At 41.3% G+C, this 27,220-nt stretch overlaps 1 protein-coding gene and 1 long non-coding RNA gene across 2 annotated transcripts in view; both read right to left on the reverse strand.

The window, feature by feature from the left end:
• The window catches only part of PAK3 (p21 (RAC1) activated kinase 3), a 146,238-nt gene extending 136,055 nt beyond the window's left edge, over positions 1 to 10,183 (reverse strand). The window contains exon 1 of the mRNA XM_060182741.1: positions 10,141 to 10,183. The gene's annotated coding sequence lies outside the window, so the exon portion shown is untranslated. The remainder of the gene's footprint in view (positions 1 to 10,140) is intronic.
• A 24-nt stretch (positions 10,184 to 10,207) lies between these two features.
• Positions 10,208 to 17,487, reverse strand: LOC107522949 (uncharacterized). Its single transcript, XR_001601684.2, has 4 exons — positions 17,245 to 17,487; positions 16,159 to 16,268; positions 15,207 to 15,322; positions 10,208 to 10,261 (listed from the first exon to the last, which is right to left on the reverse strand). It is a non-coding gene; the product is annotated as an uncharacterized LOC107522949 (long non-coding RNA).
• Positions 17,488 to 27,220: the final 9,733 nt, after the last annotated feature.

Raw genomic sequence — 27,220 nt, forward strand, 5'->3', positions numbered from 1 at the left:
CCAAGGTTCAAGCCTAACTCCTACCACATGAAGGAAGTTTCAGTGCTGCTATTTCTTTCATTCTATCAGGCTCTCTGTTATTTCTTACATTCCATCAGGCTCTCTGTCTGAAAAAAAACCTGAAATAAATTTTTATTTACAAGTAGTGTGGTGGAACTAACATATATTTAGCTACATCTACTATTTTTGATGTCTTTACATAGCATTATAAAATAGTTAAGAGAGAATTGGATACATGAGCTGAAGATATTCATTTGAAGACCACTGCATGGGAAAAGATGTCATTGTCCAGGAATACATGGAATAGATAAGACCTCTGGAAGAGCCACACAACTCTAAGCCTTATAGTTAAAGAGAAGGAAATAGCTATATGATGTCATAGAACCAAAGAGCAAAGTACTTCAAGGTGAGTGTGCCTAGGAGACAAATATTACAGAGGTCAAATGTGCTTCTATCTTTTTGTCTTTTCCTGTTCTTTGTAGGGTTACAAAAGCTAATGTACTATAATTTTCATTAAAGAAGATAGACAACAGTAGGGGCACCCAGAGTGCAGAAATTTGGTGCTACACGGACAGAAGGGACAAAACCACACAGTATAACTGAAGAACTATTTTTTCCTTTTGGTAGAGATCAACATCATGGTAGCCAAGTATCACTCAGCTCTATTGTAGTAGATATGCTTGTAATATTATCTTTGCTATAATTTGGGAAGATACAGAGTGATTCAGCTAGCAGATAAAACTGCACATAGTGTTCAGATACCCCGCCCCCGCCACATATTATTAGCTCTTACTTGCTAACTGTAATCTCCAAAGTTTTTTCCAAACAAAGTTGTAAATCTATAGTCTGGATACCTTCTCAGCTCAGCACTGTTGCCAGTGAGGTTCACGACCTCAGGTATATTCCTGGTCCCTTGGAATCTATTTGCTCATGGAGAAAAATGAACTACAGCACAGAAAGTTGTGAAGATCAAATGATCCACACATGGGAAATTTTTTGAATTTAATATTCTACTCATAGAATATGTTTACAGGGGCCAGGGCACACCTGGTTAAGTACAGACATTACAATGCTCCAGGACCCAGGTTCAAGCCTCTGGTCTTCACCTGCAGGGGGAAAGCTTCACAAGTAGTAAAACAGGGCTTCAGGTACCTCTTTCTCCTCCTACTCCCCTTTTAATTTCTCTCTGTCTCTATCTAATAATAAATAAAATAAAAATATCTTAAAATAAAAAAGAAAAATTTTATAATAATTGTCACATATTTCACAGACTTGTGAAATAAGCAAGAACACAATCATGAATTATGATGTCCCAGGTACACAAGGTCCCTTCTGCACAAGTTTACATAACCACATGAGGAATTGTTATTGCTTCTATTTTCCATTTTACAGATAAAACTGCCTTTCAAAAGCATCATGTTACTTGCCAAGGTCATTGAGCCAGTAAGTGGAAAAGTAAGACCATGCAACACCATGTATGTGACTCCAAAGTCCAGGCTTGCATTATACTCCCTCAATCATACAAATTTCATATATGATATGTTTTCAGTGACTCACAGCTTCTGCATGAAAACAAATGTTCTTAATGTGCCTCCACTGTGGTGCTTGGAGCCAAAGCCTGGAAATGAGCAGATTCTTTACCCACAAAGCTGTCATTTCATCACTGCAATCAGCAGATGAGTGCCTGTGGTTAGAGAGCAGACTGCTGATTCTACCAACATCAGGACCTTCTTCCATCTCTCCCTCACCGAAGTATTCTGTGCCAAAAAATATAAGTGACATCACTAAGGGTTTCATGATTTCAAAGGGAAAGTGGTAGGACTAGAGAGGACATTGACAGAAAAAGAACTTTTGCTGTGGTGGCCAGGTAAATATAGCCCAAAATGATGTGAGAATTGAAAAAACTTTCTAAGCTAATTCTATTTTTCACTTATATTCTGAAGTTGGAATGAGTATGGCCTTAGCATGTGGCTAAGCAGAAGCAGAATTAAAGAGAATGGACCAAGTTCTGTGAAAAACAAGTCTTTTGACTGCAAAGCACCATAATGCTTCTCTGTCTCCCAGGGACCTGTCCTTTTGAAGTTTACCTCAAAGGGCTGTGATACAGATGACAAGAAGGTCTGTCATTTGTTGATCACTTACTACAGGTCAGATATTGTGCTAAATGCTTCCATATATTATCTAATGCTCCCATATATTATTTTATGTCATCCTCATAACAGTGATGTAGATGAAATTAGTGCTGCTCCCGTTTTTTTTTTTTTTTCAGATTAAACAAAGTGAAGCTTAAAGGAGATACATAATTGACTCAAATACCAGATTAGGAAGTAGCTAAATGAATTCAGATGTGAATCTAGCTGCTTTCAGAGTTTGTGCTCTAATATCTGTATCACACTGGTTAAATACTTAAATATTTCAAAAATATAAAACAGCACATGAGTTCAGGGGATGAGGTCTCCTCATTTAGCACTTTTCACAGCACTCAAGCAAATTCAAGCAGGCACATTTTACCTTCCTAAAACTTAGCCAGTTTTGAAAATTGTATAAATTGAACGTGGTAGGTGTTGGCATATAAACACAAAGTATCTAACATCAAATGTCTGGGTATAAGTCTATGGAGCTGTCTCCTGGAGGAGGTGATGGTGGAATGTTAAGTACATTATGTCCATTAAGGTCTATAGCTCATTTTTCTCCCTCTGCCTCTGATACAGTAAAAAGGGGTTCTAATACACAAGCTTTTAGAAAGATGACACAGCTCTGTGCTGAGCAGCATGTCTATAATGAGGTTTTGGAAAGAGGTTTCACTAAATCTTAACTGCTGCTCCCAACCACTCATACACCCTCAAGATCACAGGAACCTCAAGGCCAATGGATTACTTAACAAAGCTTCCTATAAAACCAAGCTTTTAAGACTTATACTTGTGGAGCCAAGTGGTGGCAACCCTAGTTAATCACGCATATCATCATGCTAAAGGCTTCCTACTCTTAATTGCAGGAGAGACACTTCAAGAGTGTTGAAGAAGGTCTTCAGGTCTCTCTCTCCCCTCCCCTCCCCAATTTATTTTTTACTACCATCAGGGTTATCGTTGGGGCTGAGTATTAGTATTACAAATCCACAGTTTCTGGCAGCCTTTTTTTTTTTTTTTTCTATTTTTTTGGATAGAACAGAGAGAAATTGAATGGGGAGAGGAGAGAGAGGAGAAAGATAAAGATGGACAACTGAAGGAAGTCCTGCTTCACCGCTCATGAAGTGTTTTCCCTGCAGGTAGGGGATGGATGTTTGAGCCTGGGTCCTTGTGCATGGTAATGTGTGTGCTTAACCAGGCGTGCCACCGCCCAGCCCCCTCCTCTCCCAACTTCTCTGTGATAGAAAGAAAGAGAGAAAGAAAGAAAGAAAGAAAGAAAGAAAGAAAGAAAGAAAGAAAGAACAGATGGACTTCAAGAGCAGTAGATTCATAGCACAGGAACTGAGCCCCAGTGATAACCCTGGTGGCAACAAAAAACTAAATAAATAAGACTTATACTTGTAATAATGATACAGGGTAACTTGATTGGTACAACTTAAATAAATGTACCTTAAAAAGCATAGACTATCTGTCTTAGTACAAGATCTTTTCTGGAAACATACTGCTGCACAACTACCCCATTCAGTTTCTTTGTTTTTTTTTTTTTTGCCACTTTACTTTTTTGTGGTTGCACAATTCCACTGGTCCCTGAGAGTCTCTCATTTGATTTCGTTTCAGTATCAGATAAACAGAGAAGAGAGAATAAACATTACAGTATGGTTTCACTGCTTATGAAACTTGCCTTGTATATGGTGCTGGAGTCTCAGATCCAGGTCCTTGCCCAGGCAAAGTGTGGGCTTTACCAGGTAACTTATTTCCCACCCTTTGAGTTCAGTTGCTTAGCTGAGCCTTATAAAGTAGCTACTCTGAGCCTGACATTGTACTAGATGTTGGGAACAACTTTTCTTTTTTAAGATTTTATTTATTTATTTATGAGAAAGAGAGGAGGAAAGAACCAGACATCATTCTGGTACATGTGCTACCAGGGACCGAACATAGGACCTCATGCTTGAGAGTCCAACGCTTTATCCACTGCGCCACCTCCCAGACCACGGGAATAACTTTTCTAAAAAGTTGATGTAATCACTCCTCCCAAAGAATCTCTCACTCTAATGGTGAACAGAAAGAAGCCCCGTGGTATTCCAGAGCAAGAGTTTGTCCTCGGGGTGTGCCATAACAATCAAATGGCAGTTTGGACATATTTTATTCCAAAGACACTCCAATAAGACCATCATCTCTGGGCTAGGGAGACTTCTACAGGTTTCTAGTTAACTTCTAAGTCTCTGGTGGGGAGCTGGGGTGGCGTCTAAGTCTTGTACTTGGCTCCCAATTGACTTGGGCTACTACCTCACTCCTGGGATTTGTGAATTTAACCCCCTTGAAGCACTATTTAGTCTCTCTGAAGTTCAAAGAACTTTCTTTAGCTTTCTTGAAGCCATACCTACTGTGAAATTTCTTTGGCTAGTTTGCTAGTAACAGCTGTGGAAATTTGAGTAAGGCCTATGGGTGCACATACACACTCAGAATAGAACTTTATCCAGCTCACTCATTATCCTTTTCTTTCTCTTCTTTAAATACCATGTTTCAAGTTTACAGATGGTTAATAGGCCTAGCCAGATTAAAGGTACCAGCTAGAAGCACACATGCCTTTTCCCTGTGTCTTAGGTTTAGACAAATATGAATCACAAGCATAAAATCAGAGACTTACTTTTGCATAGGTGACCATTTAAAGAGTTCATAAAGAAACACATTCTTCACCTCCTCACACAACTTGAGAGAAAAAAGAAATGATGTGGCAAGTTAAGCTTTAAACTTCCAGAAAAGAAAAAAACATCATCTAAACTCCAACCTCTTTTGGATATGACTGGCTAAAGTTCTTTTTAGAAATAATTTATTTTTGGAGTGTAGGGGGAGGGTTCAAGTCCAGGAATATGATGACAGAGGACCTAGTGGGGTTGTATTGTTATGTGGAAAACTGGGAAATACTATGCATGTACAAACCATTGTATTTACTATCGACTGTAAAACATTAATCTCCTGATAAAGAAAAGAATGTTTAAAAAAGGAAATTATCTATTTTTTAAATGGAGAAAGAATATAAAATTTATCTGTAGGTTTGAGCTTTTCCTTTCTAATTCTAGACATAAATGCTACTCTTTTTGTTCTGGAAAGATCTAGTCCAGAGTGCTGAGCTGGTGTAGTGGCTCTGCACATGGACTCTGAGGCAGACAGAGCTTCCAGTTCAAAGCTTGTCCTCACCAGAAGCCAGTGGTTCACTGCTCTGGGGAGAAAAAAAGAAAAATCTAGTCCTACTAGCAACTTGAGGGAGACTGACACTCTTAACTCTGGCTGCTGGTTACTGAGAAACCATTTATCAGGTGAATAAAGAAAGCACTAACAGCAAATAGGAAAAAAAAAAGTGTCTGTGATTACAAGCTAATGCATATAACTGGGTGTATTTCTCCTAAAATGCTTCAGTGACTATATAGATACATAAGTAAGTTTGAGAAAACATACCACCATAAGAAGAGATTGCCAGGGGTGAGTTGAATCTGAGTTAGCATGAATCTACATAGCCATATATAGGATCAATAACTTCCTTTGAGTACGTATGTATTTCAATTAAATGTGTAAGTATAAAGTGTGTGGGTCAGTGTTCATGAGCCAGTACAAATGCAAGTCAGTGACTGTGGATGTCACTATGTGTGTATTCATGAAGTGTATGGAACCATATGAATGGAAGTGTCAATATGAGTGAGCGTTTGGAAAGTGATTGTGCCATTGTGAATATAGTTGATACAGGAATGGGAAATGCATCATTAGAAGGTACATATGTGTTCCAGTTGCCATCAGGATGCCGGCCAGGCTTCCCTGGACTGAAGACCCCACCAATGCTTCCTGGAGCTCTGCTTCCCCAGAGCCCCACCGTACTAGGGCAAGAGATAGGCAGACTGGGAGTATGGACCAACCAGTCAATGTCCATGTTCAGCGGGGAAGCAATTACAAAAGCCAGACCTTCCACTTTCTGCAACCCACAACGACCCTGAGTCCATGCTCCCAGAGGGATAGAGAATGGGAAAACTATCAGGGGAGGGGATGGGATATGGAGATTGTGTGGTGGGAATTGTGTGGAGTTGTAACCCCCCCATCCTATGATTTTGTTAATGTCTTTCTTAAATAAATTAATTAATTTAAAAAAGAAGGTACATATGTCAATGTACTGAGTGTGACTGTAGGCATGCAGGAGATTATCTGATTTTAAGTATGTTGTTCTGAATGTGAGCATACGTGAAAATGTATTAATGCACATAAACATGGATATAGTGTGACTGTATTCACGTGAATTCTGAATGTGAGCGAGCATGTATCAGTAAGTGTCAATGTCACTGTACCTGTGTCACATGTGTACATTTTCTTATCTTACCATGATAAGAAGCAACACCCATCACCATCTGACATCTTCCATCATGCTGGTCCATTCTTTTCTTTTTTAAATAGATCCTATATTTATTTGGGTAGAGACAGAGAGCGATCGAGAGGGGTGGGGGGATAGAGAGGGAGAGAGAGAGAGACACCTGCAACACTGCTTCACCAGTTGTGAAACTTGCCCCCCGATGGTGGGGACTGGGGTTTGAACACAGGTCCTTGTGCATTGTAGCATGTGCATTCAATCAGGTGTGCCACCACCTGGCTCCCAGGCTGGCTCACTCTTAACCCTCCAACACCACTGAATGTGAGGATAGAGTGATGTGTGTCAGTGAAAAAAGGATGAATTTATGAACATGAATGTATTACTGTATTTAAGGATGTGTAACAGTTTGGTGCACAGTCTCAGATGTCAGTGTATGTGTGAATGTATGCCAAACGGTGTTTCCATGTGTAATTGTGGTTACATGTGAATGTGACAGGAAACTGTCAGTGCAAGTTTATGAGTGCAGGGATATTTAATTCTATTTATTTATTTATTTATTTATTTATTGGATAGACATAGAGAGAAGTCTAGAGTAAAGGGGGAGATAAAGACATAAATGAGGGAGTTGGGCGGTAGCGCAGTGGGTTAAGTGCATGTGGCGCGAAGCGCAAGGACCAGCGTAAGGATCCCGTTTCGAGCCCCTGGCTCCCTACCTGCAGGGGAGTCACTTCACAAGCGGTGAAGCAGGTCTTCAGGGGTCTATCTTTCTCTCCCCCTCTCCGTCTTCCCCTCTTCTCTCCATTTCTCTGTCCTCCCTAACAACATCAATAACAACAACAATAACTACAACAACAATAAAAAACAAGGACAACAAAAGGGAAAATAAAATTAAAATTAAAAAAGAATAACTTAAAAAAAGGCATAATTGAAGGGGGCTTGAACCTGGGTACTGGTGCACTATAATCTGTGCACTAACCAGGTGTGTCAGCATCCCACCATGGTATTTAATACTTAATGTTAGAATGCAGAAAAGTATGGAAGTAAAAAAAAAAGTAAGACTTGTGTTTATATTCTTAATACCTGTAAGCATGAGCATATAATGATGTGTGTACACATATACCTCTCTCTGATGTATTATAAACTGTGAAAAATATAGTGGTAAGGAGAAAATAGTGATATCAGCAAAAATGTGTTGAAACATATAAAAGTATGTGTAGTGCATTCTCATATTCAAATTTGAAAACTGAAAATTCTATAATATTATGTCAAATCACTAATAATAAAAATAAAAACTGTGGTGTGTGTGTGTGTGTGTGTGTGTGTGTGTGTGTATCTGTATGAGAGATGGGCATGGGATGGGCTGGAGGTCCCAGGCCTAATCCCATGCACCACTACATGTCAGAGTTGAGAAGTGCCCTAGTCTCTTTCTCTTATACTAAAATGAAAAGTAATCTTTTAAAAGAGAACTGGGCAGAAGTCAACATGCATCTGTAGAGTTAGTGTGATCAAGAAGGAATTTGAAGGCAAAAGAAGGGTGTATCACCTGTATGAACATGATTGTGTGAGAATGTAAGAAAAAATGTAAAGCTGCTAGTAGATGAGCACGTCAGTATGAAAATAGTGTCACTGTGTCACATTATAGATGTGCTTGTATGTCATTTGACAATATGATTGTGAGGAGGTAAATATGATTAGATCGTGTGAGCATACAAGAGTGACTATGCTTGTGAATGTTTGTATGTCCATGTGTGAGCGCAGAGCAACGCCAAACTTACCTAGAATGCCGAGAAAATCTCCAGGAAGCATATGTCCTCCCAGAGCTAAGGCACAGCTCCTCTGTCCAGTTATAAGCAAGCTACTTATCTTTTCACAATCTCTATCTCTTCATGGTCATAACAGTGCTGATCATACCTACCATTAGCTAACATCACTTTTCTTATCAGAAACATGAACTGTAACTATCACAAATACACCTACCTTGCAAGTCAATGCGTTTCAGTACTTTATATCCCACATATGAATAAAGCCATCTGAATACTATAAGATCAAATGTTCTCATGCATGCAAAATGTCTAACACAATGTTGGCAGCAGTAGACAATAAATACAAATATAAGTCATTATGGTAATTGCCACAGAACACCCAGGAGAGATTCAGGATCTTGCTTCTTATTGTAGTTGGTTCTGGTTACCTGCTGTCAGTCAAGGTCTATAAAGTATCCCCTACCAGAGCATCTCTAGAAAGTTGAATACATCAGTATCTGAAGGGCTGTAATTTCATACCTCCAACTTCACAGCCGAAACTCTGGAGCTTCTCTTTATGAGAAGACATCACATAAACACCTGCCTGAGCTGTAGTTTTCTTTGTTCTGTAGATTCTGGGCTGGCTCAGTGTGAAAGGGTGACTGTATTGCATAGTCCCTGTTTGCCATTTCTTTTTCTTGTTTTTTTTTTTTTAATGGTCAAGTTACATGTTTTGGATTTAGACAGTATGAGCAATACCTATGTATCTGCTAAAGAGACACACAGAAGATCACATAGATGGCCGATAGGTACAAACAGGTAGGAGATCTGTAGCATATAACAACAGAGAATCTGGTAGAGAAATTGACAAAGCAAGCTTAAATGGCTGCTTGAGAGGCAATCAGGAGTTAAATAAACAGAGAAGCAGACCAAGAAACCTGAAAGAAGTAGGAAGGGATACAAAGCTCCTAACTGAAAAGCTGTCAGAACTATAGAATTCTTGTAAGGGAGACAGAATGAAATCTAGTCTTTACCCCTGAAAAGCTTTCAGTCTAATTTACCTGCCAAGAGGAAATCCCCAGAATCCATACAACAATTATTTAAGGCAATAGTCAAGAAAAAGTTTTACTATATTCTACAGACTAAGGTGTTGTTGAGGAGCTGGGGGTGTAAATGCTTTTATGGTAAGTGGAGAAGCACAGGGAAGGTCCTAGAAGGTTTGGATTAAGTCAACGAGGTCCAGAAGCTGGGCTAGATAGGATTACACTTTGAGTAGGAAGGTAAAATTAAGATTATGGGGCAGTATAAAAATATAGAAATGGGGAAGCAATTACAGAAGCCAGACCTTCCACCTTCTGCAACCCACAAAGACCCTGGGTCCATGCTCCCAGAGGGATAGAGAATGGGAAAGCTATCAGGGGAGGGGATGGGATATGGAGATTGGGTAGTGGGAATTGTGTGGAGTTGTACCCCTCCTACCCTATGATTTTGTTTATTTATCCTTTCTTAAATAAAAAAAATAGAAACTGATTAGTGAATGTGTGGTATGTGGCTGAGATGCCACTTTGACATGTGGAAAGCAGGCAGGAAAGGAATGGCAGCTTGATAGGAAGCATGTCTATGCTATGCTGAAGTTCTTAGAGCTTGGCACTTGCAAGATTTGGCAAGGACCATTAGGGTGTTTCTCCTATGCACCCCAGGATATAGGCCAAGGATATCATACCCATATAAGGGATGAGAAAACGAAGAGACCAAGGTCAGGTGTATGAGGCACAGTCCCCTAGAAAATAGGGACTATACCCCAAGGCCTGGCTGGAGAGTCCCAGAGAGGGTCTTTATATGGTAAAGAGTTCTGATAGAAAGGTGGCATTTACCTGGATCTGGAAGGCCCTAATCCCCTGCCTTGGAACCCGTTACTCACCTCACAGGGCCACAGCTGCAGGACCTCAGCACAGGTGGGTACTGCTCATGAGAAGGAGCCTGGCTGGGCACACCAGCTGCCACAAGATGCAAGGACTCAGTTGCTCTTTCTTGGGGGAAACCTGCCGAGAGAAGCATTGTGGGGGAGCAGAAACCTCTATCCCCACCTACTACTACTCCCTCGGCCAACCCTTCCTCCCCCACACCCACAAAAGAACAACACACACAAACTATTATGAATTTCAGGAAATCACTTAAGGAGGCAGAGAATCAGGTAGAAGTATAAACAAGTATTGTGAGGTAGGAGTTACTAAACTGGGAGTTTTAGACTAAGAAGTGTTATCATTTCACCATACTGAATCTATCAAGTAGGACAGAGCTACTCTAGTCACCTTGGGCAAGTGCTGAGAAGACTAAATCAAATATAATAGATGTCAAACAACTGCCTGCGTATAGGTGGTGGTAGAGTCCCAGCATACTCTAGATAACTATATGTGGGCAAATCTGAGGACCTAGTGCTGCTGTCCAGTTTATTTCATCTCTCAGTTCCAGATTTCCATGTACACTCCATTTTCCTTCTCAACAACCTCCTTTGTGGAGAGGTTTGACAAGAGGATGAGGAGAGCCTTGACTCTCCCTCCTCTAATCTGCTGTCATTTCACGGTTGCTGAAGGCCTTAGTCTCTGATTGCAATTGAAAGTTTCCTCTGCCTTCCCCCCAAACTCTGACTCTCATCTTCCCTGGATTTTCTGTAATATATGCCCTTACTGAGGAGACGACTTACCCTATCTTCTCTATTCAACCATGGACATGAGTCCCTAGGTTCTCCCTTTTCCCCTTTCCTCTCAAGTAGACCAGTCTTTCCTTGATAATATCCTAAGCTCTGGGGCTGGGCAGTGGCCCACATAGTTAGTTGAGTGCATTTGTTATCATGCACAAAGACCAGGGTTCAAGCTTCTGATCCCCACCTGCAGGGGGAAAACTAAATGAGCAGCGAAGTAGTGTTGTAGGTGGCTTTCTATCTCCTCCTCCCTACTTGATTTCAATTTTCATACAATAAGTAAACATAAACATTTTAATTTTAAAAAGGATCCCAAGCTTTAAAGTGCTTCTTACCTAGTCCTCCCACCAAACCCTGCATGGTGTTTGTCTTTAAATATGTATATATTTTAAATCAATATATATATACAAGTCAAATCCAAGATAGCACATAGAAGACACCAGAATGCACCGACTCCAAATCCACAGACCCAGATGGGTATTAAAAGTATAGTCAGCAGGCCAGCAAGACAATTCACCTTGGAGGGTGCCTGCTTTGCACTGCCTATGGTCCAGGTCCCAACCCATCCCCCACTATTCTAGAAGCTTTGGTGCTGTGGAGTCTTTCCTTGACTCTGTTTCTCTATCCAGAAAAGTCAGCTTATAGCAATGAAGGCCTTGAAACAATAAAAAAAAAAAAAGATGGAGAGAGCAAAATTGAATTTTTAGGGAGCCAAGGAAAGTCCCATGCCTTATTTCCTAAATAAAACAGCCTAGCCATACCCTAGGCCTGACATTTGTTTTTGGCAAGACTCCAGAGCCTATCTGTCTCTACCTCCCTCCCACCCCTGGCACTCCCTGTGTGTTTTCTACATACTACCAGCAGCCTAGATACGTCTCCTAGTCTTAGTGGCATGCCCACCTTCTCCTCTCCCTCTCAGAATGATCCTATCTAGCAAGGGGGGTGTAAAGGAGTAAGGGCTGCCAAAGCTCCACAGAGGGGAGGCACAAAAAAAGGAGGAGGAGGAGAATGAAAAATGAGGAAGATGATGATGAAGAAAAAGGAGGAGAAGGAGGAGAAGTAAAAAGAAAGGAAGGAAGGGAGGAAGGAAGGAAGGAAGGGAGGGAGGGAGGGAGGGAGGGAGGGAGGAAGGAAGGAAGGAAGGAAGGAAGGAAGGAAGGAAGGAACCTTTCCATTGTTATGACTGGCAGGAAGTCCCAGAGTGATGGGAAGCATCCAAGAAGTTGGTAATGCACCAATTTATGCTAACCAAGCACTTAAAGATTTTTTTTGTGTGTGTTTTCCTTGGACCTACCTCCTCTCCTGGGTGGCATGTTAACTCAGGCAGCTGGTTCTGATGTCCTAACCCAGCAGCTGCAGAGCTGCAGCCAGTGCATATGTCCAGTGCATATGTCCAGGCAGGACACAGCACTCTATATGATGGCTACACTACTGGAATCTACTAAGAGGAATACTGTGCTGTAGGGGTGTGTGTGTGTGTGGGGGGGGGGGGCGGCAGGGTCAGGCAATGCTCCCTAGACCACATTGTATCTGTGCCTCTCCATCTCATGTGCCAATACCATGATGACATGTTTGTATGTCACGCCACAGCCAATCCATGCTGTCATCTTTATATTATGTATGATTAGTGTATCAGTATTACCTGCGCTGTGACTTATCCCTGCATTGCATCTGACCTCTGTGTATACCATGTGTCTAATCCTTATCATGTGTCATAGGTTGAAGCCAGATTGCATCACTGTATTGTGTTGCATGCCTATACTGTCTTATGTCTACACCTGCTAGAGGCTGAGGTAGGGATCTATGCATACATTCTGTACCTTCTAGCACCTTAGCCTTACTTCCTGCCATCATCTGTCTAGGGACTAACAGTGCCATCTTGTTGGCATGTGGGGTTGGTGGCAGGGAAACACTTGGATAAGTATATACCACAGAACCCTCCTACAGCAATGCCTTGCCAATACTGAAGATACCTGGGAAACAATTTCTGAAGCCATTCAGTAGGCCCAAAGAAGGAAACTGAGTACAAGGGAGATGGCTCCTTCCGGCAACATTCATCTCCACTCATATACAAGAGGAGCTTGCAAGAAACTTCAGTAATCAAGTTTCTCCTTCAAGCCAGTGGGAATGACTGGAATCTTTCTCCACAATGTAACATCTGCACTGGGGATTAACTAGCACTAGTATGATCAACCAGATGAATGCAGGGGAGATGGGTAAAACATGTCCTTGCTGTGGCCACTAGAGGGCGATCTTGTGCTGTCAGGGATTACAAAAAGCCCACCTAGCTTAGAGAGAGCTGTGGAGAAATACAGTAGGAAAAAAACTCAACCCATTTTTTTTAACACAGAAGTGGGGAATCAGGCCACTAGTGAACACCTGCGCCCACAGCCCCCTGTATCAATCTGCATATCTCCATAAAGCCTTTCAAAGACATGACTATAACTCTAGTAGGTTGCCCACTTGAGGTTCTTTCTTCCCCCTTGCTCCCCATTCACATGAAATAAAAATTAAAATCCCAGTAATAAAAAATAAAATTGTGTAGTAGTTTGAAGGTTTGTTTTGTTATCATTTTTTCCCCGAAATTGAAGCACATAACCAGATTATTGTGATTTGGAAGTACAAGTGGGGAGAGGGTGACCTATCGGACCCACTTTCTAAAATGACCATCTTAGAAACTTCCTTGTTATAGCATATAATGTGAAATACAAGGAAGCTGAGGTCCAGAGAGGGGTGAAAACATTCAAACTAATCATGAACCTAAAGGCTGGAATATTGCAGATGAAGATTTGGGACCCTGGGTCCAAACTCCCAGAGGGTTAAAGAATAGGAAAGCTATCAGGGAAGGGGATGGGATACGGAGTTCTGGTGGTAGGAATTGTATGGAATTGTACCCCTCTTATCCTATGGTCTTCTCAGTGTTTCCATTTTACAAATAAAAATTAAAAAAAAATCAAACTAGAATGCCTGACTGCTAACTTCTACAGTTCATTCCACCCTGGTTCTCGTCATATCTATATATCTATCTCTACATCTACATCTACATCTATATCTATGTATATTATCTACATATTGGACTACCTCCCATAAAATCTTGCCCTAAAACAGTTAAATGGGCCCTATGGCTGTTCTAATCTCGCTTCAGGTTGTTGCCAAGGTCTCTCTGGAACCATACCTTTGGAGTATTTCCTCTTGCCACCAGAAACTTGTTCATCTCTTTTCAGTCTTCAAGATCCACTTCCCTTATTTTGCATCCCACTCCCAGATCCAGCTGTAGCTACACTTTGAAAATAAACTCCCCTAGGGCTGGGTGGTGGCACACCTGGTTAAGTGTACGTTGCCATGCGCAGGGACCCAGGTTTGAGCCGCCTGTCCCCACCAGCAGGGGAACAGCTTTTTGAGTGGTGAAGCAAGGCTGCAGATGTCTTTCTGTCTCTCTCTTTCTCTATGCCTCCTTTCCTCTCCACTTCTGGCTGTCTGTCTCTATCCAATAAATAAAATATAATTTTAAAAATTTTTTTAAAAATAATTAAAAGAAACTGCCCCAATCTTCGGAAAATTAGCTGAATCTGCAATGCAAATCCACTGTATTAAGGTGAGAATGTATTAGTGAGTCCAGTAATTACTAATACACAAAAATGCAAATGCCTTCCAAAGTCAAGGAATACAGTAGAAATCAACATATATCTGGGCTGGGGGTCAGGGGGATAGAAACAAACTGCCAGATTCTGAGGAGGGTTCATTTGGTTCTCTGATACCCACAAGTCAGATTTTTAAATGTATGGTTGATACACTGATCCTTGATTCAACACTTGGATTTCACACCTGAAATGGAAGACTCTGGCCTTGAGTGCAGCTGCATGCCTGTCACACCCCCTGCTGGAGAAGCCTTATAGCACCAAGCTGGCTGGAGAGTTCACCCCAGGCCCTGCAGAGGGAAAAACCTAGCCTCTGGCAGGTGGCAAGGTTGGGAGGCAACAGAGCAGGTGAATCTTAGGCTATACTACAGATGCCCCAATAGCTGCACTTACCTTCTAGAGAGGTAGTTTTCAGCATCCCTCCCCTGTGTAAGTTCTCCTTCCCAAGGAAAGAAGGATATACATTTTTTTTTTCCTTTGAGCATAGGCAGAGATGGTTCATGACAGTAACTGGATCCCTACCCCAGACCTAGCCCTGGCCCATCCATGTTAAGGCAGTCAACTTATCTGTCCCAATTAGATTCAAAGCTTCCCCCCTCCCCTTTGGAGCCCTGACCCGCCACCCTCCTCCCAATTCCTTCTCCTTACCCAGGAGGAAAAAGATGGTTGTTGAGGCTGCTGCTCATCGAGTTTCTTCTCCTTCCCTTGACCAAAGCTACTGGCTCCTGAAGGTGGGTTACACGGGTGGGAATGCTATTGATTCCCTAAATGTCAAGAAAGGAGGCCTCTAAGTCTCAGCTGAGCCACAGGTACTGCCACAGTCACCATCATTTCCCATTGTTGTCGGGAAAATCTGAGTCTTTGGACACTCAATAAAATCAAAATGTCTTTCATTTTCTACCTACTGCTTCATCTACCTATTCTACTGGATCTGTCTAGTGTATCTAATACTAGATCTGTTTCTGGTTTGTTTGCTTTTTTATTATGTTTGCTTTAGTTGTCCTCTTCAATCTCACAGTAGCTTCATCTCTGACTTCCCATAGCTTCATGTCTGATGGGGGCAGTAACTCCCATCCCTGCAGTTATGCCCCATTTCCTTCACTTGTCATGCTCACTCCCTCCAACCCCCTCTTCCTTCCCCCAAGAATGGTCTGTATACCTTTTCTGCTTCTGACAAGAAAATATGCAACCTATGGGAATAACCATTGTTTTAATAAATATGGGCACCCTAGTCAGAGGTAGATTCTCCTTTTCTCCTTGGATTTCTCCTATAAGGCTCAGTTGACTGTCTGGAGGCTTGGAAAGTTTACCCCTTGATATCCCAAGGTCCTGCTGGCCTCAGCGATTTTCAGCTGTTGGCTTTTTCCTAGTGTAAACCCTGGTCACCTCCACCCCCTTTGGCTTCCTCCATAGGGTAGAAGACTATATTTGTATTCAGAAATAGGCTTAAAGGGCTTTTCAAGCCAAGATCAATTAATCATTCATTACCATATTAAACCCCTTTGCACCCAAATGTGCTACTGACTACAGAATTCAAATACAGAGTCACAGACCTACCCAGTTATAATTCTGCAAATGGCCTAGTGAAAACTGCACTGACCTTTATACCTTGGACATCCCAGAACAGGGCCACAGTGCTGTCACCAACAGGAATGGACCTCCTTCTGTTCCAGCACCTCAGACAGCCATACAGTTGGCCTGGATTTGAGTCTGTAAAACCATGGGGGGAGCAAGACTAACATGGCTAAAGGCTTCCCTGGTGAAAGCCAATTAAAAAAAAAATAGAACTGCAACCACCCACTTCATGCTTTCCCAAACCAGGCCACTCACCCTTTCTTCCTTTGCTTCAACAGAGCACAGCCCAGAACCCCCAAGTTCAGAGTCTAGCACTGCTTTCTGGAAGATGGTACCAAAAAACAAGTGGGACTTTGGGCTCATTCCCTGCCAACACTGCCCACCACTGCTCTCCCATCCCACCCACCCCTCAATCACCACCTGTCAGGAAAGCAAGACTCCACAATGTTCAGTCCACCCCAAAGTGTAGCCATAACCTTGCCAGAGTCAGCTCATACACTGAGGGCCCCATATCATCCCCCCCAACACACACACGCGCGCGCACACACACACACACACACACACACACACACACACACACACACACACACACACGGTACAGAAAACGACAGAAAAAGAAAAAGAAGGGGACAGGCACTCATTTAAGAAAATCATCACTTTTTCTATGCTCAGGTTTCTTCCCCCATCCCCCAAAGAGGCCACACCCCCTCGAGAGGAGGGGTCATTCGCAGCAACAGAGCCTGGGGGAGGGGTAGCAGAAAGATAGTCTTAAGAGTTAAAGGCTGACGTAGCTTTTAGGGAAGATTTTGTCTTCAACTGCCCAGGCCCCAGTAAGCGAATCTATGATTTGACCCAACTCAGGGACCCAGGTTCTCCGGGAAAGGCCGTGACACACCCACTTATCCGGGTTATAGGGAACCCAGGACTTGAAAGCTGCACGCAGGATCTAGGGTTCCCGGAGCCACGTAGGGTACTCGAGGCTGGGTAGCTTCGATAACCGAAGCTGGGCCAGGGCAGGCAGAAAATGTGCATGGCACCCAGGAAGTAGCGCCCAGCTGCCACCCCCTCCCCTGAACAAGCGAGGCCTGGTGCCTTAAATCGCGGGATTTACCTGCCACTGGTCCAGCCACCCAGTCAAGACCTTTCCTCTACCTCCGAGTTCTTTGCTTGGCAGGGATTGGGAGCCGCAGCCCTGCGGCCGCAGCCGCAGCCGCAGCCCTGGACCCGGCCCGCGCCCTCCCTGGTTCTCTTTCTACCCGCACACTTGCTTCAGGCCATGAAAAACTGCAGCCCCCTTTCAGCTCAAGCCCCGAGACAATCCGCAGCCTCCGAGGTCCAACCCAGCTAGGCAACCGCTCCCTAGCCCTTCTCGGCTATGACGTCACCAGGCTCTGCACCGCACACGAGCCAATCAGAAGGGAAACAGAAAACTAAAATCACCCTGAGTGGGCTACTGGGGACCAATCTTTTGTTTCCAGGCAGGAAGAGCTAGGGAGAGGGGGATGAAACTGAAGGGGAGGGAACAGGGATATTAGGAATGGAAAGGAGATGGAAACTTCTACACCTCCCCCCAAGGCTGTCTAGACTGAGGTGTGGCCAGCTAAAACGAAGCACACCTGCTGGGAGGGAGGATGGTCTAGGACACTCCTGCCCCAGCTTCCCCCAGGAAGCCTCGGGTTTCCAATACATTTGCAGGGGAGGAAATCTGCCCAGCCATTAGGCACTATTTACTGTGAAAGAGGGTTGTATTTGGGACACCACCTGTCAGGCAAGCAGGCTACTCTGGGGAGTAGTCTCTGGACAGAAGTCAGATATGAAGCAGTGGGATTCGATATTGGGTAACTGCTTTTCTGTACAGAAAACTCATTCCAAAATCAGGGCATCACACACACACACACACACACACACACACACACACACACACACACACACACACACACACACACACTGCCATATATATAACTCTGGAATTTGTGATCATTAAAACAGGCTTTTCCTCCTCCCTGGCATCCTTTCCCTCAAACAGTCCTTCAGATGTTTGTTTACAGATGTTCAAAGTCTTCTAAAAATCTAACTTAAAAAATCAGCTCTAAAAGACCTGTCCAAGGAATATGTAAATTTTGGTAAATTACACAAAGAAACAGCTGTCATCAAAGGCAAAAAATAATACAATATAATAAATACATTGAAATTATGATACAAATTGGGGCTGGGTGGTGGCGCACCTGGTTGAGTGCACATTTTACAGTATGCAAGGACCCAAGTTCAAGCCCCCGGTCCCCACCTGTTGGGAGAAAGCTTCACAAGTGGTGAAGCAGGGCTGCAGGTGTCTCTCTGTCTCCCTCTCTCCCCCTTCTTCTCAATTTCTGGCTGTCTCTATCCAAAAAATAAATAAAGATAAAAAAGAAATTATGATACAAATTAAGTCTGTATAGGAAAGAGCAGAAGAAAGCATAACTTATGTTAGGGCTATGGGTTATTTTTCCTAAATTCAAACTTATTTCATTATTTTTATTTACTTATTCATTAAGAGAGAGAATTAAAGAGAAAGAGAGAAAGAAAAAAAAGAGAGAAAGAAAATGGCAGGGTACTACTTGGATCTAGTGTAAAGTGGTGCCTGGGGTTGAACTGGGTTCTTTGGAGCCGCAGTCATACAAGCTGGTGCTCTAACAGGATGAACTATCCCCCTAGCCCTTCTTTTTTTTATTTTTTTATTATCTTTATTTATTGGATAGAGACAGCCAGAAATCAGAAGGGTGATAGAGAGGAAGAGAGACAGAGGGACACCTGCAGGACTACTTCACCACTCACAAAGCTTTCCTCCTGAAGGTGGGGACCAGGGGTTTGAACCTAGGTCCTTGTGCATTGTAATATGTGCGCTCAACCAGGTGAGACACCACCCAGCTCCTTTCCCTAGTCCTTCTTATATCTTCACATACTTAAATGGTCAATATAGGCAATGATCCTTGGCAGGAAATTTCTGACCACTATGTATATATATAACATCTAACAGTCCTTCCTCTATAATGCCAACAAAATAAGTCTTAAGATGTAGGAGCTGAGTAACATATGCGCACCTGGTTGAGCGCATATGTTACAATGTGCAAGGACTCAGGTTTGAGCCCCGGGGGCCTGAATGCAGGGGGAAAGCTTTGCAATTGGTAAAGCAGGGTTGCAGGTGTCTCCCTATTTCTCTTCCTCTGTGTCGCCTACTTCTCTCTTGATTTCTGGCTATCCCTATCCAATAAGTAAATAAAGATAATTAAAAAAGTAAAAAAAAGACTGAGAGTAAACTAGCATATGTATCATCATCTTTCTAGAAAGACCACACAGAACTTCTGATGAAGATAGATAATGAGATGCTTGTTTGGACTAATTCGTTTTGAAGTGTGATGATAGTGGGAATTTCTAAAAACAAAACAAAACAAACAAAAAACCAAGAATGGAGGGTAAAAGGAAAAGAGAGAGTTAAAGACTTAGTCCACTATATACTACAGATTTCTTTTTAGTGTCGTGTCAGTGATCAAACTCAGAGCTCTATGTATTTGTTCTGCCTCCCCAGTCCTTTTTATATTCTATACATACTTTTTTTTCCTGAGTTCTATCACTTTATTGGGATTTCAATGGTTTACAGTACAATTTCTGACACATAGGTACAGTTTCTCCTTGACCGTGATAAGCATCTGCAAAACACTTTTTAAAAAGGAAAACACTGATCTGCAAACTATGGAGTTCCACTTAGTTCAGTCCTCGGTGCTCTCATGTATTACTAGAGACAGTACCCAGGCCTTACTCATGGAAGGTATGTGCTCTACTTGCTAAACTACCTTCTAGCCCCTCTGGATTATGTTGGAAGCATCACTTCACATTTTATTTTCCTTAATACGTACACATGCATATGTATATGAAACAAAACAGTAAACACATGAAAATACATTAAAATATGACTACTACATGAGCATTGCATAAGTAACAGAATTGAGATTTAATTTATCTAAACCCAAGTTTAAATCCATAATTTTTGAAATATGATGCAGTGCATTTATACTAAGGAATATACAGGTTATTACTGATTTTATTAAAATGTATACTTGCTTTAAAAAAATCCACACTATGATAGATTATTTTTAATCAGGTTTTTTCAGTGTGTTTGATGTTTTGCTGGTGACTAGCCTGCTAATGCAAAGCTAACCATCACCTTCCCCCTTAAATCCCTGATTAATGAGTTATAGTCAGGATGGTCCTGCTGCCAGTGATTTTAACAATACATTTTTAATTAACTTCAGCATTAAAAAAAGCAACTTACCACATTGATTTTTGGTTTAACATTATGACAAAATTAATCTAAAAGCTCACTGATCTAAATGAAAGTCATTTACTTAATGCTACATTTCTGATTTATAAAGTGTACTTATTTGGATTGAATAATAAACATGTTTATTTTTTTCAAGAAACAGGGAGATATAACCGAATTTCCATGGTTAATGATTTAACTTGGGTCTTCTCAGCTATTGATTTAAATTGTAATTAAAAGGTATTTGATTTTACTCTAATCCTTCCATATACCTCAACTACATCTCAGAGCTACTTATACAGTCACCACACAGTTATTTAAAGGTTTCATGTATATATGTCTTCTCTCAATTGTGATTATAAAAACTAGCATGGAGCCAAAAATTCTATTATGTACTTGACAAATTTTGCCCATAGTAGAGTGACAGAAAGGAGATTGGACTTGGAAGACAGCAAAAAAAGATTTCATTCAGTCTCCCTGAGAAAAGGTGATAATTTCTATTATATTTTACTCCATAAAACAGTCCTGGCTGCTAATGTTATTTTTCTTCAAGAATATACGGCAACTGTAAGTGATTTCTTTGGGAAGCTGAAATGTCTTGCATTTTTAATTTTTTACATTTATTTATTTATTTTCCCTTTTGTTACCCTTGTTGTATTACATTGTTGTGGTTATTGATGTTGTTGGTGGATAGGACAGAGAGAAATGGAGAGAGGAGGGGAAGACAGAGAGGGGGAGAGAAAGATAAACACCTGCAGACCTGCTTCACCGCCTGTGAAGTGATTCCCCTGCAGGTGGGGAGCTGGGGGCTCGAACTGGGATCCTTACGCCAGCCCTTGCTCTTTGTGCCACCTGCACTTAACCCGCTGTGCCACGCTGACACCCATGTCTTGAATATTTTGACAGTGTTATATTCCTGAAGCAACTCCCACTATTTCCAGTTCCTTACCAAGTTCATTGATTAAGTGCATGATGACAACACTGCCATAGTAACCACTGAGCATGTATATCCCACTTCTCAGATTGCAAGCCACTTTTGTATCTACCCCTTTGATGCTCACAACAACCATAAGCATATATTATGCCATTTATTAGTATCTGCATTCCATAGATAAGTGAACGGAGGTTCAGTGGTTTAAAGTTCTCTGTCCGTTGTTTCAGAGATGGTCTTGTGAACCAGAGCTCCTGCTCTCAGTTTTGTGTCCTTTCCTCCACCTACCCAGAAACTTCCCTTTTATTTCTCCATTGTTACCCACGAGTCCAATGAAGCCCTTGAATCTTAGGATGAGTGGGATGCTCTGGGATGAGACTTGTAGTGATATAAATAAAATAAAATGAAGATCTTCGGGGCTGGGTGGTGGTGCACCTGGTTGAGCGTACATCCTACAGTGTGCAAAGACCTGTGTTCAAAGCCCCAGTCCCCACCTGCAGGGGAAAGCTTCACAAGTGCTGCAGGTCTCTCTCTCTCTCCATATATATATATATTCCCCCTTCCCTCTCGATTTCTGGCTTTCTCTATCAAATAAATAAAGATAAAAAAATTAAAAAATGAATATCTTCAAACTGTTCCGGTCAAATTTCAGAAAAAAGGAGAGTTGGGTGGTAGTGCAGCTGGTTAAGCACAGGTGGCTCAAAGCACAAGGACCAGTGTAAGGATCCCAGTTAGAGCCCCCGGCTCCCCACCTGCAGGGGAGTTGCTTCACAGGTGGTGAAGAAGGTCTGCAGGGGTCTCTTTCTCTCCCCCTGCCGTCTTCCCCTCCTCTCTCCACTTCTCTCTGTCTTAACAACGACAGCATCAATAACAACAACAATAACTACAACAACAATAAAAAATAAGGGCAACAAAAGGGACAATAAATAAATAATTAATTAATTCAGAAAAAGAAAACATTGTTCACTTGCACATTGCATTGCTGGCACAGCCTTTTTGGAGAGCAAAATCATGTTTTCAGGACATTTTTAAGTGCATGTGCCACTTAATAAGACAATTTTAACTAAAGGAATTGACGTATGGATATAATCCTAAAACATGCCAAGATATGCTCAAGTTTGTTTATTACCAAATCATGTAGCAATGAAAAGGTTTTCATGAAAGGAAAACCTAAATATGTGTCAATAAAGATAAATTATGGTGTGTACATAAATGCATAAGTAGAATATATATTGAAATAGAAAATCAAGACAAATTTTAAAGTGGAAAAATGAATAATAATAATAGCTGTAATTATGCACTCCAAACTTCTTTTATTTATTTTTTTACATTTATTTATTTTCCCTGTTTTTGCCTTTTTTTGTTGTTGTTGTTGTTATTGGTTATTCGTTGTTGGATAAGATAGAGAGAAATAGAGAGGGGAGGGGAAGACAGAGAGGGGGAGAGAAAGATAGACACCTGCAGACCTGCTCCACCGCTCCACCGCCTGTGAAGTGACTGCCCTGCAGGTGGGGAGCCGGTGATTGGAACCGGGATCCTTCTTCGAGTCCTTGTGCTTAGTGCCATGTGCTCTTAAACCACTGCGCTACTGCCTGACTCCCTCACACCAAACTTCTATGTGGGCAACTCTGGTAAGAAAAGTGGGGGAGGAAATACATGTGGATATGTTTGTGGTATGATTATGTATTTGTGTGTGTGTGTGTGTGTGTGTGTATGTGTCTGTGTGATGAAGACTTTTACTTATTCTAGTTATATACTTCTACACTATTTATACATTTTTTAAAAATAAATGTAAATGTATATGGTACTTTTCAAATGAAAAAAAATGTATAGCTCCCTGTGTTGAAACAGCCCACCCCACCTTCCGATAAATAAACAAAATACTCCTGATATCTCAAAAGGAGCCTGACTTCTAGGTCAATGGTTCATGTGTAAGAGGTACTAAAAGTCATGCTTTGTTAGATTAAGCTAAGCCTAACCTGTGCAGGCACTTAAGGCATGACCAAAATGCACAACTCTCTGGGCAAAAGCAATTTTAATATTATGACTTCCCACAGCCAAAAATTGTTCTCAAGGGTGGGCTGTGAGTTTGGGCTGTGAATTTCTATAGCTCCTAGTCTTCACAGCTTTAGCTACAGCAGCTACAGCACCTACACTTTAAAAAGCTGCCCTTCCTGTTCTGCATAAGAGAAGAACTTGATTTGGCAGCTAGTGTACAGTGTCTGTGCCTCCTTCATGGGGATCTTCATACAGCAACCTCTCATCAATGCTGTGGGAACCTACTGGGGTGTTTCCTTATTGTGTCTCATTCTCCATCATCAGAGGTCAACAGCTCTCCTGTAGGAGGCTATGTAGTTGGCAGTCTACTGGGTAAAGAAGGGTCAAGGAGACTCAGAGATGTCAAGAGATCTCATTTAATGTTCCTGAAAAATGTATGCTGGGAGAAAGGGGCACACCATACTCTTGGGGTCTCAGATTTCTGGCAAAGGGATCAGGAGATCCATAATCTAAACCAGCTTCTGGGTAGGGAACCTTGAATAAGATTTAATTACTACAAGCTGTAGTTCTCTCCTCTGCAAAACTTGTCCTGCCTATATCCCCCAGACTCTCATATTGACATGAATGGCTAATGACACAACAGTGGATTCAACATAATTCAGAATTATTACATTTCCTTAATAAACCTAATGATCCGCCATTTACATGTGCACCATGTATGGTGAGAATTTGGGAATGAAAGTTCTCACCTCCATAAATAACTGCCAGTCAGACCTGTCCTGTAAAATGCATGAGCATTCAGAAGCCAACAGTTAATGCCCTCCTTCCTCCCAGCAGGGAGTTAGCAAAGGAAAATCAGAAGACAGTTAAACATAGGTGGCCCTGAATGAATTAATATTAGAATTGGAAAAAATATATGAGAATTGGGACATTCTTCTCTGACTTGGTTTTCATTAGCCTCTTTCCACCATGATCCTGCATAACAAACCCCATTATTTAGGTCAGGTGATGCTCTCTTTGATTTTGCTTGTTGGTGGACCATATTATACACACAATCTCTTTCCACACACTGGGATGACTACACTGCTAGAATTAAAGTCAAGCTGCAGAGTAAATTGAATTGAGAAATTTACTTTCATTGTCCTAAGAAAAGAAAGAAGACAGGTGGAAGACAAAAATCTAGGGAACAGAGAACCAAAGAGAAAGATATCAAATCAAATCTTAATTTGGGGGGACTGGCTGGACTATGATGTCATACTTTTCCAACTCACCTACAATTGGCTGCTCAGTTCAGCATCTGCTGAGAGCTAAAAGCTGATTATTTGCCAGAGATACAGACCTTTCAGGGAAGCTTTGAATTACTGCTGTTTGTAGTGACAACCTAGGAAGTGTCTGTTCCTGATAACCACATAATGAGGTTGTCAGTAACAGAAGTGTCCCCCACACCACACTCAACCATCTGAAGTAGTGAACAATGGAAAATTTATCACAGAAAGAGAAGGGAAAAATCACCAACAAGTATGGTAGAGGTCCCTCCCTCTGCCCCCACCCAATAATGTCCAAATTTCTTTCTTGAGTTCCTTGCCTCCAAGTCCTGTCTGAACATATATACTGGCAATTCAGATACCTGAGGAACAGGTTGTGGAGTGGTGAGGCATTTCTGCAACCCTCTAGCAAATGTTAAACAGAGAGAAATGTTAGTGGAATGCTAAATTGATTAGGGAAAGGCACATTACCTCTGCTCAGAGGACACCACCATAGGCCAGGGAACAATGGGAGGCCAGTGTCAAGGATAAGGCATATCCACACACAGTCATCATCAAAGCCAGACAGGAAGAGACATTAAGAAGTATAAGTGTACTTTTTTGCCTTTCTGATATTTTCACTACCCTGGGAAGAGAAATCGTACTTTACACTTATATGTGGGATCCAGATGTTCTTGAGAAGGAATGTCAACTACATCTTTGTAAAACATTTCTCATTCTTAGGACAATTTTATTAGCACCTACTAAGGCAAAGAACATAGCTAGTTGCTATAGAAGCTACAAAAATTATCGAACTTGAGCAAAATCTTCAAGGAATTTAGAATTTATGTAATTGAGGCAAGTTGACACATACCTGAGTAACTGCGACAAAAGACAGATACAGTGAGTACTACAAGGGAAGTTGTAAGTCCTTAATTTCAGAAAGAGAATAATCACATCCAGACAATCACACTTTCCTCCTACTCGTCTTTATAGATTTTTCTCCAACCAGACCTTCCTTAGAATCAGACCCATATAACTGTTATCTACTTTTCTAATTTTCTCTGGGTTTCATGCTTCTGACTTTTACTTTGCCTCACATAGCTTTCTCCTTCTTTTCCCTACATGGTTATATTTAATGTGCATTTCCAAAATACTCAAATGGTTGGAGGCATTGGTGGTATAGTGGTGAGCATAGATGCCTTCCAAAATACTCAAAGGGTATCTTGTTGATGCACAAACTGTTATTATATTTATTATTATATTTATAATAAATATACCTGGTAGAACTGGGTATTAACCAATATTACTATTATTAAGTACTGTATTCTTGTCCAACAGATTCAATTCTAACAAGATAGAGAATATTGATACAACCAATTTTGGCTTATTCAGGGAAAAGTATAGGTAAAATCATTTCTCTGGCATGTGCAATACTGACGATCAAGTCTGGGACCTCAGGTATGCAAATCCTCTACTGCTAAACAACATCCCTAGCCAAAACTATTTTTTAAGGTCATAGTGCTCTTCACTTCCTTTGAATGACTATATATATATATATATATATATATATATTTATATTTATAAAGTTTTACTGAAAGAATCACCATAAATGTGTCCATGGGGCTGGGCACTGGCATACCCAGTAGAGTGCACACATTACCATGCTATACAAAGGCCTAGGTTCAAGCTCATGGTTTCCACCTGCAGAAGGGAAAACTTCACAAGAGATGAAGCAGTTCTGCCGGTGTCTTATTCCCTCTCATTATTTTACTCTATTTATATATGATTCTATCAGAAAAAAAAAGAAAAGAAAAGGAGGAAAGGAGGGAGGGGAGGAGGGAGGGAGGGAAGGAAGAAAGGAAGGAGGGAGGGAGGGAAGAAGGGATAAAAGAAAGGGTACAGGGTAAGGGTTACCAGCAACAGTGGAATTGTCATGCAGGTACCAAGCAGTAATGATAAGCCTGATGGAAAGAAAAATAAAACTGTCCCCCAATAAACATCTTCCGTAACTTAATTCTTAATAAACTGTTACATAAATACTGCAGAAAGTTCCTGTATATTCTTCATCAAGTTTGCCTCCATATTTAGATATGTTGAGTTGCTTTTGTTCTACACAGGAATGCTATATTGCAAAACCATGGAAACTGATATAGAAATAATATTATCAACTGAAATATAAAAATTATTCAGTCCTCACAGCAAAAGAAAAATGTTATTGTCTAGGCTTCACCATGCTGGATGGTCTTTTTCAGACAGAGAGACAGTCAGACAGAGACAGAGAGAAAGAGAAATCACAGCACTTAAGCTTGCTCTTATGTGGTAGATGTCATACTTGAACCTCGCTTACATGCATGGTAAAGTGGTACACTGTCCAACTGAGCTATTTTGCCAGCCGCAGATTTCACAGCTTTTACATATACTCTTCCATGAAATAATTTACCAGTTTGGTTGAAAAGTGGCAGAGCTATTAATAATTGATATGAGTGTCAGTTTTTCTCATGCCCATTCCCTTTGAAAAGAGCAAAAACCCGAGTGTTCAAACTTTATAGGGACTGAAAAACAGAAAATCAGACTGGACTAAGAAAATTTAGTTCTGCTATTAATCAGGTGGAAAGGG

This window comes from Erinaceus europaeus, chromosome X (assembly GCF_950295315.1).
Source record: "Erinaceus europaeus chromosome X, mEriEur2.1, whole genome shotgun sequence".
Taxonomy (NCBI): Eukaryota; Metazoa; Chordata; class Mammalia; order Eulipotyphla; family Erinaceidae; genus Erinaceus; species Erinaceus europaeus.